Here is a 13,275-nt window from a genome sequence, read left to right on the forward strand (position 1 = left end):
TGTTCCTTTCCATTGCCGAATTATATTCCACGGTATGGATATATTTTTATTTACCCATTCATGACTTTTGGCCATAATTTTAAGAAGTGGTAGGTTTTGCCTGTTACTTTTCTAACTATATTTGGGAATTTAACCCTTTTATGTAATATATGTGTATGCAGACGCATAAATGTATATATATTAACTTTTATTATTTATATAATACTATATATGTATAGAGATAGTCTTTCTGTCATTGTTTCCCAATTGGCTTATTTCTCAGCAGAAAGGTTTTTCGATCTAAAAAAAAAAAACCTCAAATTTATTCGGACTTGTATATCATGCTTTAGAAAGTCTTCCTTCATTCTCAAGTTATAAGCAACTTCTCCAGCATTTTGTTTTACTACTTACATGGTTTCATTTCATGCACTCATGCCTCTTAACGGCTGCATTTCCCTGAGGACTCATGACCGTGAGCATACACGATCAACCGTTAATGGCAGCGCTGTAAGGGCAGGCACTAGGTTTTCCTCTTCTGTAACGTACAGCTCACACTGCCCTCCCATCACATGTTCTCATATTTCTGTGCCTCTCTCTTTTTTGAACTGGTGATTGATTGTAAAATTAGTTACAGATAATCTGTCCTCGGCCAGCACTGCGAGCTCATCTGTATGGATCACAGATGAATGTCCAAGGCCTAGAATAATCTCGGGGTTCACGTAAACATCGGCTGGATGCCTGGCTGAAGGATGAAGGAAAAAGTAATTCTCATATATGGAGGTCCTGAGAATGGAAGTGTGACACTTCTGTCATTCCCAGCTTGTATGTGGCCAAGGAGGCAGACTCAGGGTTGGAACCTGGTGCCCACTTTCTCTCTCTCCAGGAAGGAGGCCACGCCTGGTAACCACAAGCTCGGGGCCAGGTGGCACCCCAGATCTGATCTCAGCGGTCTACAGTAAAACAGGAGCCCTGGAAAAGACCTGTCCACATTCCTTTAAACCCACCGATGGGAAAACCTCTAGCCATCCATCCCGCGGCTCGGTCTGCTCTGCCGCTTTCTGTGCTTTTGTCCATCTGTGCAGCCATATCCAGTGAGAGGCAACACCATGGCCATCACCTTTACTGTCCTCCTCTACCTCAGTGAGTTTTGGGGTGGATGGGGACAAACGCCCGTGTGGGAAGAGATCTCTCTTGAGATCGATGAACTGAAAGTTTCGGGGAAGGTGGGCATCTGCTCAGGAGTCAGTGGCCGCTCACCGGGGTCTCTCTTTCAGGGCTGTGTCTAGGCCAGAAGACCTAATTGCAGGCAGAAGACCTACCCCAGGCGTCCCAGGTCCTATTTCTTCCTTGGGGACAATGTAAACCCCACCCCCCCTGCCCCAAGCATCTGGAGGATGGAGAAAAGGAATTCAAAACTGATTAATGAAAAACACATGTGAGAAGCCCTGAGACTTAGAGCTGGAGAAACTGAGGCACAGAGACAAGTCCAAGTTCATCATACTATACTTGACCTATGACCTTGATGGGAGATACCACTGCAAGTATCACAGCCAAACAAGCTGGTCAGTTTCCAGCGAGCTTCTCAACTGGATGGTCATAGGTGAGCAGACACTTCCTGTGGCACAGGTGAGGAGGCTGTGTCCTGGGATCTGGAGGGATCTCTTCTCTTTCCACAGCCGAGTCCTCACCACAAAGTGAGAGGGTGTCGCCCTCTGCTCCCTCTTTATATTTATAGTACCATGAGAACGTTGAACATGAGATCTACCCTCTTATCAAATTTTTAGGTGCACAATGTGGTGTCGTTAGCTACAGACACGATGTTGTCCAGCAGGCAGTGAAATCTAGAACCTAACCATCTTGCCAAACTGAAACTCTATGCCCATTAAGCCTCCCCACTTGCCCCATCTCCAAGCCCCTGGCAACACGACCCCACTCTCTGCTTCCATAATGTTGACTTGACTCTTTTAGATTTATCAGTTAGTGATATCACGCAGTATTTGTCCTCCTGTGACTGGCCCATTTATTTCACTGAATATGATGTCCTCAAGCACACCCTCCCCTTAGCACATCGGCCTGTTCTCTTTCAGGAATGTTTGACCCACCCATGTTCTCAGCTTTCCAGGCCCCGTCGTGACCTCTAGTGTGGCTGGTGGCAGGAATTTGACCGGTTTGTTCTGTGTGATGGGATGGCTGCTACAAACACCTGGACACACAGCACCGAACCAATGAGTGGTCCTGAGCCCTCTTCACCGTGAGCCCCGTAAGCCTAGGTCACAGGTAGACATTCAGGTGCTACGGCTATTCCTCAAGCTTTCCCTTTGTGTGGTCTTCCTCTAGTCAGATCCTGGAGATCCTGATCTCAAGCGAGAAATTCACAGCATTACCCCAGAACTCCCTGGATCAATAGACAGATGGGGAGGACCCTCATCTCAGATGTAGCACCAGGTAGGATGTGGGAGTGGGTGAGGCGAGAGAGCTTAGGGCTCCAGAAGCCAGTGACACAGAAGAATCTGCAGTGGAGAGATCCGGGGAGAGGGGTGTGTGGGGAGCCTGATCCTCTTGAAAATATGACCTCGTTTCGCTTCCATGTGTGTCTAGGAAACCGACCCTATCAGTCCTACTAGGTCCTGTGGTGGCCCCTGGAGATACACTGACCCTCCAGTGTCGCCCTGATGTCAGCTATGACAGATTTGCTCTGTCCAAAGATGGGGCATGTGACCTCACCCAGTGCCCTGGCTGACAGCTCCAGGTTGGGCTCTCTCAGGCTGACTTCCCTCTGGGCCCTGCGATGGGCTCCCATGGGGGCAGGTACAGAAGCCACAGTGGACATTCCTCTCATGCGAGGGGCCAGCCCCCAGTGACCCCATGACATCCTGGTGGTAAGAAAAAAGCCCCACCCCAACCCATGCAACAGTGTAAAAGTGCATTTCAATAACATCTTCCTTGTTCACATCTCCCCTCTCTATTCCGGCCATGACCGCTTTGGAAAATATGTTGTTAATGGTTATTGGTATCAACTCCTCAGTAAGTCAGCCCCAAGGACAGGGCAGAGAGTGGTATCTCCAGGCACCAGAGCCTCCTAGGAGAAAATAGCTCCCAAGGCTCCCAAGAAGAACAATAAAACAATATTGCCACCAGAGTATAGATAACAAAACTAACCACCAACATCTGCTTCTGTACACCTGCTTGCTTGGTGGAGGGGGTTTTGGGGCTTTTTAAGCTCTCCCCTCTGGAGGCTCGGGGCTAATTCTCTAGTGGGGAGAATCAGTTGCCGACTGGCTAATGAAGGCTCATGATTAATCTCAATTGGCTCTTGGTCTCAGATTTAAACGAACCACAACACCCACACTATTGTTTTCCCTGGGTCTCAGATTAGCGTCTTGGGGTTTTTTGGGGGAAATGAGGGGTTGGGAAGCACAGACAAAATGAAAAATATTCACATAGCAGTCACAGCAAAATGGGCACAATGACATTGTACTGGAAACCACAAGGGAAATATCCAATTGCCCAGGCTCATGCCTAGAGAGGATTCCAGGACCCTTAAGATCAGACGGGGTGGGCTTGCGTATGCTGGGGTTCTGACCTTTCAACTCTCATAAGAGAGGTCAGTACCACACAGTGACTGGGCACTCAGCCTCTGCAGTCTGATGCTGTGTATTAAAACCAGGATCCACTGCTTACTCTCTGTGGAGTTCTGTGAAAGATCCTTGAACTGAACAGGAATCAGCAACATTTTTTCTGTAAAGGGCCAGGCTTCATGGGCCTTACGATCTCTCTCAGCTGCTTAACTCTGCTTGCTTCCTGTTTAGGACACGGTTTGGACAGCTATCTGAATTGGTGTGCCCGGATCTTCAATTCCTTTCAATCCCAAATAAAAGCTTTTCATTCTTTGTTGTTGTTGTTGTTGTTGTTGTTGTTCAATTTTTGCCTCCTGACAATTTAGATTAATGGATGAGGAGCTTGGGAATCAACTCATGGGCTCCCGTCCGCCATTGCTGGGAGTTTTCCCCAGGGATTGTTAGATTCCTCACCGTTTTGGGGTGACATGGCTTCAGATAAGGACCTTGCCCTTCAGTGTGTGGAGATACATAGACATCCCTGAAGTGGGATATAGTCCACACAATTCCGAGACCTACAGATTGTCAACCAGATTTAGTAGGAAATTATCAGGTCACAGGAGAGATACAAAATGGCGTACTTAAAGTATGTGCTTATCGGCTAACTTAACTCTCAGCCCTTCTGCACATCTCCGCTTCTTTGCCTTCTGGACCATAAGACAAATTGTTTCTGCATTCAGTTCAATCCCTGCTTCCTCTTTCCCCTCCCACCTTTTGTTTCAGCCTGAAATTAGAATGTCCTCTCATCCTTTTAAGGAGGACAGAGCTGAGCCATGATTAGTCACCACCTAGAACAGACACAGTTCCTGATCATTCTAGGCCACACCCATCAGAACTAGTGTGCATCTAGAGTTGAACAATCGTGGTGCTTAACACAGTAGCCACATCTGGCCCATCCAAAGGTAGCCTGAGGTAGAAATGGTCCTCTGTGATATAAAAAGAAGCAGGTGAAACTTTTCTGGAAGGCCAAGGGTCATAAACAAAGGGCCACTTGCCCAAATGTGTTATCAGATTTCATCAACTCTTATAGAAACTTGGCCTGAAGGAAGCTTTTGTTTATTCTTATTGTCTTGGACTCTTGGATTCTTATTTCGTAGTATTGCAGGCTCTCCAAATTAGAGCACATCATTACAATTCTTGCATTTTCACAAAGTTTTCATTGTTCTCTGTGATTTGGGACACCAGGCCAGTTGCCAGGGGAAAAAAAACGGTGGGGAGGGGGTGATGTTATAAGACTTAGAAAGGACTATAGCCAGTTCTTGACAGTGTAAGGATTGTAGTTGTTCTGCTCTGGCAGAGGTATTGAGTGGAAAACAGGGCTGGAAAGGCAGCACGAGCCAGTTCTTTGAAGACCTGAATCCCAGGGAGAATTTGAGTGTGTAGATCTTAGGGTGTTGAGCAAACAGGGGCTGTGGGTAAGGACAGGTGTGTCATGCAATGAGAATGGAGAGGCAAGAAGAGAAGTAGACTGAGAAGCCTAAAGATTCAGTGATAACAGTCACTCAATAGTAAAAATGAAATCAAATAAGTAATTGTTATACAATTAATCTATGTGAACCAACAGCTTCATGTACACAAATAAATTCCAATCTCACCTTGAATGTCCAGCACAACAAAAAAGAAAAGTTCTAAAGAATAAATGTAATAAGAAATGTGCAAAACTTATACACACGAATAGACACCATTTAAACGTTTCTAAATGGCACACACGAGAAAATAGACTTGTACAGTTGGAGAGCAGTGTTTGGTCAGAATGACTCAGCATCATAAAGATGTCAGTTCTCCACATGTTAATTTATAAATATACTTCGATCTCCAAAATAAACCAAGAAACTTTTTCTTGAACTAAACAAGTCGGAACTAAAGTCTATATTGAAAAATAAAAATCTAAGAATAGTTAGGAAAACACCAAAAGAGTATGGCTATGGGGGTGGGAGATTAGGGCAACCAAAAATTAAGATATACTATAAAGCTCTGTAATTAAAACAATTCGATGTGGACATAATGATGCAAAACAGCAGTGTAATATAAAGTTCGGGCATAGGTTCAAGTGCAGAAATGTAATGTGTTACAAAGAAGGTATATTAAATCACTGGGCCAAGATGCATTTTTGGGGAAAAGGGATGAAATTAGAACTATACCTCTAAGTATAAAATAGGTAAATCAATGACCCACAGAAACATGTGAAATGAACATGACTGTTAAAATATAATTCAAGTGTATGTCCATTATACTTTAATAAAAATGGAAAAAAATAAAATAAATGTTTTCATTTAAAAAATAATATGTAATTCAAAATCCAGATGCAGTAGCAAGAAAATATTAGAAACTAGGCTACATAAAAATAAATATATCTTTGCATGGCACGAAAGATTAGAAAGATCAAAACACAAATAAAAATCTAGTAGATATTTGTAACATATCAAACATTGTGTACCTGCACTTACATGGATTATATATACATATACATATATACGGACGTCAATTATTGAAGACAAAGTAAGATAGACAAATGGAACATTATTTGAATAGGAAAGTAATAAAATAAATAAAAACCACACTTTGACAAATCAAAAGCTTTTAGATTTATTTATATAAAAAGAAATGCAAGTTTAAACGAAAGTGAAATGCAATTTTACCTATTTGACAGAAACCAGAAGCTTATGAAATCACCCTTTTACAAATCTGTGAATAAACAGAAGTGCTCATATCAAGAGAAAATTGTCATTATCTACCGAAACTACAAAAACAGATATGCCGTTGTCCCAGAAAATGCTTCCAAAAATATGAAATGATATATCCCAAGGTTACTAAGTGGAGCATTATTTGTACTTGTGAAATATTGGGAACGAAGCCCTCAGTGCCCAACAAACTCAAGTTCATACTCAAAATGGGAGAATTTTCAGTGGTAAAAGACAATGAGAACTTATCTTTGAATGGAATGAATTTTAGGATGTACTGTTAAGTGAAAAAGAGCAAACTAGTGAAGGGAATACAAAATAGTGCTGGCAAAAACTGGGCAGCGATATGAGGGTCGTGGGGAAATTAGGAAGCCTAGACGTGCCTGCTCATCACGGCAGAAAGGAACAGAAGAAGGATCGGCCATATCTCACAGGCATCGAAAGCAGAGTGTACGACAAACAAGGTTATTTATATACACACAAATACATAGGGGAGAAGAGGAGGCGTTTGCTTCAGCGTTAATAGTCAGTGGCTGCCGAGGTTAAAAAGTGGAAGTTTAATGAGGAACACGATACGTACGTAGCCTCAAGGCATCTCTCTGCAAAAAACGGCAAGTAACTTTGACAAGAAAACGGGCAGGTGCCGATACACCAAGTTATGAAAGCCAAAATCACCAGTAAGGAAAACGAAGGAAACTGTCATTTGAGTGGTTTTCCACCCCAGAATGCACAACCCAAACATAAGCAAGAGGTGCTACTAGACAAACCTCTCCCCTCGTGTCCATCATGGTTTCTTTCTCACTAGGACCTCCCCCTTCAGCCATTGGTCGCGTCCACCAACCCCAGGTAGGGCAACGGCTATAAGAAGAGGTACCCCGGGTCCCCACTCATGCACTTGCTTTAAACTTCGTCGAGACATACAGGATTCCACAATCAAGGAAGATTCAGAGGTGAACACAAACCATTGGAGTGTGGGGTGAAGTAGTAACCCGAGCAGAAACCATTCATCTTCCCACTGTGCAGCTCTAAACCCAGCACTCACTCAATGGTCTAGAGGACAACGCCTAGAATAGAGAATTGGCGGGGGGTTACCACAGACAGAAATTATATTCCGAAAAAGGAGACGTCATGCATCTTGTTTGGGACCACGACAGAGACTAACGAATGTGTGGGGCAATAGCTGTTCCACTTCCTTTCAGCGTTGGAAACGGACTGTGGGTGATGCAGCGTACGCAGGGCATCCTCTGAGTCTGCGGTGGCCTTCCGGGCTCCGCCCCCTCCTCCCTCTGCGCAGCTCAGGCGGGCAGGAAAATCACCGCGACTCTGAAACTCCCTGCCCTGCTCTGTGGGGAAGGAACGTGAATCACATTGTTATTATTATCATTTTGTTCTTTTAGAATGAACCTTCGATTGCACTTTCAAATTCTCCCTAGTTGGTCTTCTCGGTGGTGTGTTATTAATCTGTTATTCATTTCTAAGTATTTTAAAATTAAGCCTTGATGATGAACAAATCAGTAACGAATGATTGACTAATAGATCCCCCCACGAAACTTCTCATTGATGTGTTGTTAATTTCTTATTCATGAATAACTCTTCATCGAAAAAATAAGCATCGATGATCAATTAAGCAATTATTAAAAACTTAATAGTGCATTGATCTGTTATATAAACGATCATTTATTGCCTTTTATGAGCCGCAGCACAGTGTGAGACATGCCAATGAGGAGAAGACGTGACTTATGATTCCACAGGACATCCTATTTGCTTAACTTCATTATACTAAATTATACTAAATTCTGAAATCATTATACTAAATTCTGAAATGTACTCCTTACCTTGCTGGGACTTTTTATTTAGGCAGAAGGAGAAATGCAATGTGAAGATAACATAAAATTGGTTCGAAATGCAAAAATTAGTCACTTCCATGAAGGTCCTCAGCACCCAGTGACATTATGGTGGGCTCTGCAGGTGAAGGGAAGTTCTGGTGGGGTGGGGGTGGGGAGAAGCTCAAGATGAGATGGGAGTGGAGATTCACCAAGAGAGGCAGATTCAAATCCGATATCTGCTCTAAAATGGGAGGGCACAGAGTGTGACTTCTTAGTAGAAGAATTGGGGATAAGTTCTTTTCAAGAGCCAGAGAGGAGACAGGTCCACTATAATGCCATCCCCTTCTTTACTGGCAAAATTGTAACCCGCTGTCTCCTGTGATTTTTTCTGCTAAAGCATTCATTATTGACCTTGCCATTTTGTTAAATATTCAGTCACTTCTGGAGATGCCCCAACCACAGATGCCAGCTAGTCATAGTGGAGGCTTGGAGAGGGTGGTCGATTAATGAATATCCGGCTTGGGTCCCTGAACCCACGCTATTCTTTTTTGTTATTTCCTCAGATCTTAATTCCCTTAGTTCTTAATTCTCAAACGGTAGAGACACCCTCCACAACCGGTGCTGGTTTTCTGACTTGTGGAGTAAGAGCTACAATGAAGGGGAGGCCGGGTGGAAGGTGCTGGGAATGCCCCTTGCCACCAAAATGGCTCAACAAAAAAGCGATCGTGCCCTTCTGGAAGGATCGTGCAGTTGCTTGCCGACACCAAGAACATGGAAGACACAGGGCCGTGATTCCTTTCGCGTCCTCATGCGACTCGCCTGTTTGGCTTGCACAGATGACGGATGGACCTTGGGGAATGGCGGTGGGCTCTCAGATGTCAACTGTGATTCAAGTTCCTGCTTCTGCTCCAGCAAGGCTTCATTACTAGGGAAAACCCATACATCTCCCGGCACCTGGTGTGCAGCTATTGATTTGGTGAAAATTTGCTTTCTCTGGGGTTGTCTCTAAAGGCTGTAATGTCAGTCCGCTTTTGGTCATCAGGGCCAAACACACACACCGTCCGGACCTCTGTTATCCAAGCTGCAGGGAGCATGATCACCACTCCATTGGGCAGGACATTGCAGAGGTCCGTTGATGTGCAACAGGAAGCAGCAGGTCTTCTAGGCTCTCTGTGAGACTGATGTGTGGGCAAGGAAGCTGCCCAAACTTTGGGGTCTTGCTGCCTTGGTTGAATTCCCAGGAGTCCAGTTGCTTGAAGCATGTTGAGATATCCCATCCATGGTGAAGACTTGTTTCCTCTTTAGTGGGAAAAATAAAAATAAAAAATAATTCCAGTGGAACTTCTTTGGAATTTGGAGACAACATACACCTCCTTGGGCATGTCACCTCCAACCACAGGGAGGGCAGGTGCCCTCACCTCCCAGGGCAGGGACATCCCTCTGGACCGGCTCAGCGAGAAGCTCGTTTCCACCCTCTCGCGGGGGCTGCCAACCCAGAGCACAAGGGCAGAGGTCTGCAGATCCCGTAATTCTTCCCCCAAAGACCCCAGATCCACTGTCCGGCCCTCCTTACCTGACTCCTTTCTCCTCCCCCAGCTCTAGCCCTGCAGCTGAAGCCTAAAAATAGACCTTCTGTGAGAGAAAGAGGTTGGTGCTTCGGGGGGCAAAGGGATTTCAGGAGGTGATGGGGAAGGGGAAAGTCAGGGAGGGTGAGGGGTCAGAGGAGAGAGGGACTAAAATCCACACCGTGGGACCTGGCCTCTTCCTCAAACCTGAGTTAGTGGCCCATCTGGGAGCAGGCTGGGCCTGCAACCTTGAGATATCGGGGAACTCTGCCAGGAGTCACCTCCATTCTGTCCCTGCAGATGCTGCCATGAAGGACACACAGGCTGAGGAGGGTGTGTAGCCGGACCCTCGGGTAAGACCGCTGCTCCTGTCCAGGCCACCAAGGACCTCGTTGCCCAATTTAATCCAATGGACATTGCCCTGTCCTCCCTCGTCCAGTCCTCAGCAATACCCACACTGACCTCTTCTGGGCACTGGGGTTGTCCTGCTGTGACTTTGCCCCTCCCAGTTTCCCTGTGATGGCCCCTCTTGCGGTGCCCTACCCTGGTTCCTCATCCTCTGCCTGACTCCGTGGTTATTGGAGGGCAGCCCCAGGTCCCATGAGGATGCATGAGTGAGTGAACCACCTGCAGTCCCCTCGGCTCCCCATCACTCATTCACCCAGCAGATGTGACACTGTTTCCACTCCATGCAGGTGCCACGGGTCAGCAGTGAGCAGCACTGTCCCCACACTCCTGAGGCTCACCTGATGGGTAGGGACGCCGCAACAAACAAGCAGATAGCATCCCAGGATTCAGAGTGTTATTAAGGAGAGTAAAGCAAGAAGGGGAGTGAGTGTGTGTGGGTCGGGGGACAGAAGAGACAAGAGGTGCAAGGGTCCTGAGGCAGCACATGCTTTTGGGGAAGATGGTCGAGTGGCTGGAGCCAAATGAGCAAGAGATAGTGTGTCAGGATAACGGACGTGTGGACACGCCCAGGTGCCCAAGGCTTAGCATATCTCCAATATTTCGTCAAGAGAGGGACCTCATCTGACTTATAGTGTTAAAGCATCGCACTGGCAGCAGCATGAACCCCAGAGGGTTTCACAAGTGGAATCGAGGACACACTGTTTCTGTCTCACTATCTCCAGTGAGGACTTCTAGGGAGTGACGTGCTCCCAGGTGACCCTCTCAAGACCAAAATCTAGGAGGCAAGGGGTCACCTTTCCTACTCGTCCGCCCGCCCCCCTCCGCCCATTGGAGAGGTTACTGTAAATGAAGCACAGACAACCAGAGGAGGACAGGCAGCCGGACAGTCTGGTGGGTCCCATTCCCTCCGGGCCCCAGGCTTCCCCTCAACTCTGACCACATACCGTTTCTATCACTCTCTCCTTGCTCCAGGATGTGGCATGTGACCACATCGCCTCCCGCCCCCAGGAGGCGACCTACGGCCAGCTCAACCGCTGGAAGTATCAACTTATTACCAACTAAACAAAACAAAGCTATGAGCACTGAGTGGGCAAGAACAATATTGTATTTCTCAGAGATTGCTCAGTGATGTGCATAGGAAATCTAAAATAAGAAGATGTATTACTAAAATTAGAAAGACGTTTCCCAGTATCACTGGATACATGGTTGCTATATAGAAATTAATTGCATTTCCAACTTCCCATTCTGCACTGAGATGAAGGAACCGGATATCTCTTTATCTCTTGAATTTGTGCCAATGAGCCTGATTTTGAATCCTCACCCCAGAATTGTAAGACAATAAATTTATATTATTCTAAGCCACTAAGTTTGTGGTGAGTTGCGACAGCAGAAATTGGAAACAAATACAGCCACTTCCATTTCCTTTTGATTGGTGTTTGTATAGTACCTGTGGTCGACTATACATAATATAGAATTTACCCTTTAACTATTATTCAAAGATGTAATTCAGTGGCATTAAGTACATGTACCATGTTGGGCAATGATGATCGCTTTCTGTTTCCAGAATATTGTCTTCATCTCAAACAGAAACTGCATACCCATTAAACACTATCTCCCCAGTGCTCTTTAATGCCAGCTCCGCCCCTCACAACCTCTATTCTACTTCCTGCCTCTATATTTGCATATTCTTTGCAGTTTGTAAAGAATATACAGTGGAGTCAGTCTTGCAACAAGTGACCTTTTGCATCTGGTTTATTTCCCTTAGCACGGTGTTTTCGAGGTTCGCCCGCATTGTTCATTCTTCTACTTTTCATCCATTTACATCGTTATATTTGAAGTGAATTTCACCATTGGCCTCTTGGACTGTAGCAAAATCATCCTCACTGCTTTTCCAGCAAAACTAACAACAGCCATTGGCCTTTCTCTTTCTATTCTCCACGTACCTTAATTTCAAAATTCCAGTCTTTGTGTATTGCATCCTATGACATTTCCTCAAAATTGTCTTCCAGTTTCTTAATGTATCTTCTACTTGGTGGAAAAATACCTTGAGTGTGAAAAGTCAAATTTTTATTTATTCACTCTAGCTATTGCCCTAATTCGTTTCTAAAATTCCATATTCTTCTATAATATAAACCCTGTTGTTCCAATGATTGAATTTTCTCCTTTACTTTCTTGGTGTCCCCATCTTAGAGCCTGAGCCCTGAGGTCCCAGTCCCACTGGATACTCTCCTATAGAGAATTATGTCCCCCGTGGGCACCACTCTGCACGGCCCCCTGTGCTCCGCTGAGGCCTTCGTGTACACTTTGCTACCTGAGACTCAGAGCGCCAGGCTCCCTGAGTCACTGGGGTCCTGCTGGACATGTCCAGCCCATTTCTGCTCTATGAGCCTGTGCACACGTGTCCAGTATCGCTCTTTTTCTGCAGACTTTTATGCAGTATTTCAATAGATGAACTTACGAATTTAATTTATTGTATATGGATTCAGGATTCAAAAACAAATCATTGTACTGCCATTTTCACTGGGATTAGATTAAATTATACAATCATCATGGAGAATAATTTCTTGTTACTATCAGGTCTCCCGATCGCACGCATTCTCAAATGACGCTTATTAATGAACTTCAGAATTACTTTGAAACTTTTTTATGAAACTGAGTAAATTCATGGCCTATCTTAAGAATTGCTCAACATTATAATTTCTAAGTAAGATGTTTGAATTTTTTATACTTTCTAGAACACAGTAAGTACACATGAGGAAGCTATTGGTTTGAGCATAGTTAGTGCACGATCTGTTAACTTTCTATAGATCCTCTACCTTTTCACTGTTTTTCGATACAATTATAAAAGCCATGGGTCAAAGGAAATGTCACTTCTTTATTCTCAGTTGTGTACCATTTTTCTAGCTCCAAACTCCATATGAGATGATGACAGAGTAAAATAGTCTAGAGCTTTACCTCAGAAAAACAACTTAATTCTCACCCAAAATTATTCCAGAGCAAAATTATTAAGAAATCAAAGCACTGTTGACCTGGCCATGTTGATCCATTTCCTGTTTTATTAACATTTTATTTTGATTGCTTTCTTTTCCCGAGAGTTAAACATCTCCTGAAAATTATCTCTTCTCTTTGAATTACAACCACAGGAAACGTATTACAAATCTTCTTAATTTCAACCATTTGGATATTAACCTTACTGAAA

This window comes from Rousettus aegyptiacus, unplaced genomic scaffold, assembly GCF_014176215.1.
Source record: "Rousettus aegyptiacus isolate mRouAeg1 unplaced genomic scaffold, mRouAeg1.p scaffold_m13_p_14, whole genome shotgun sequence".
NCBI lineage: Eukaryota > Metazoa > Chordata > Mammalia > Chiroptera > Pteropodidae > Rousettus > Rousettus aegyptiacus.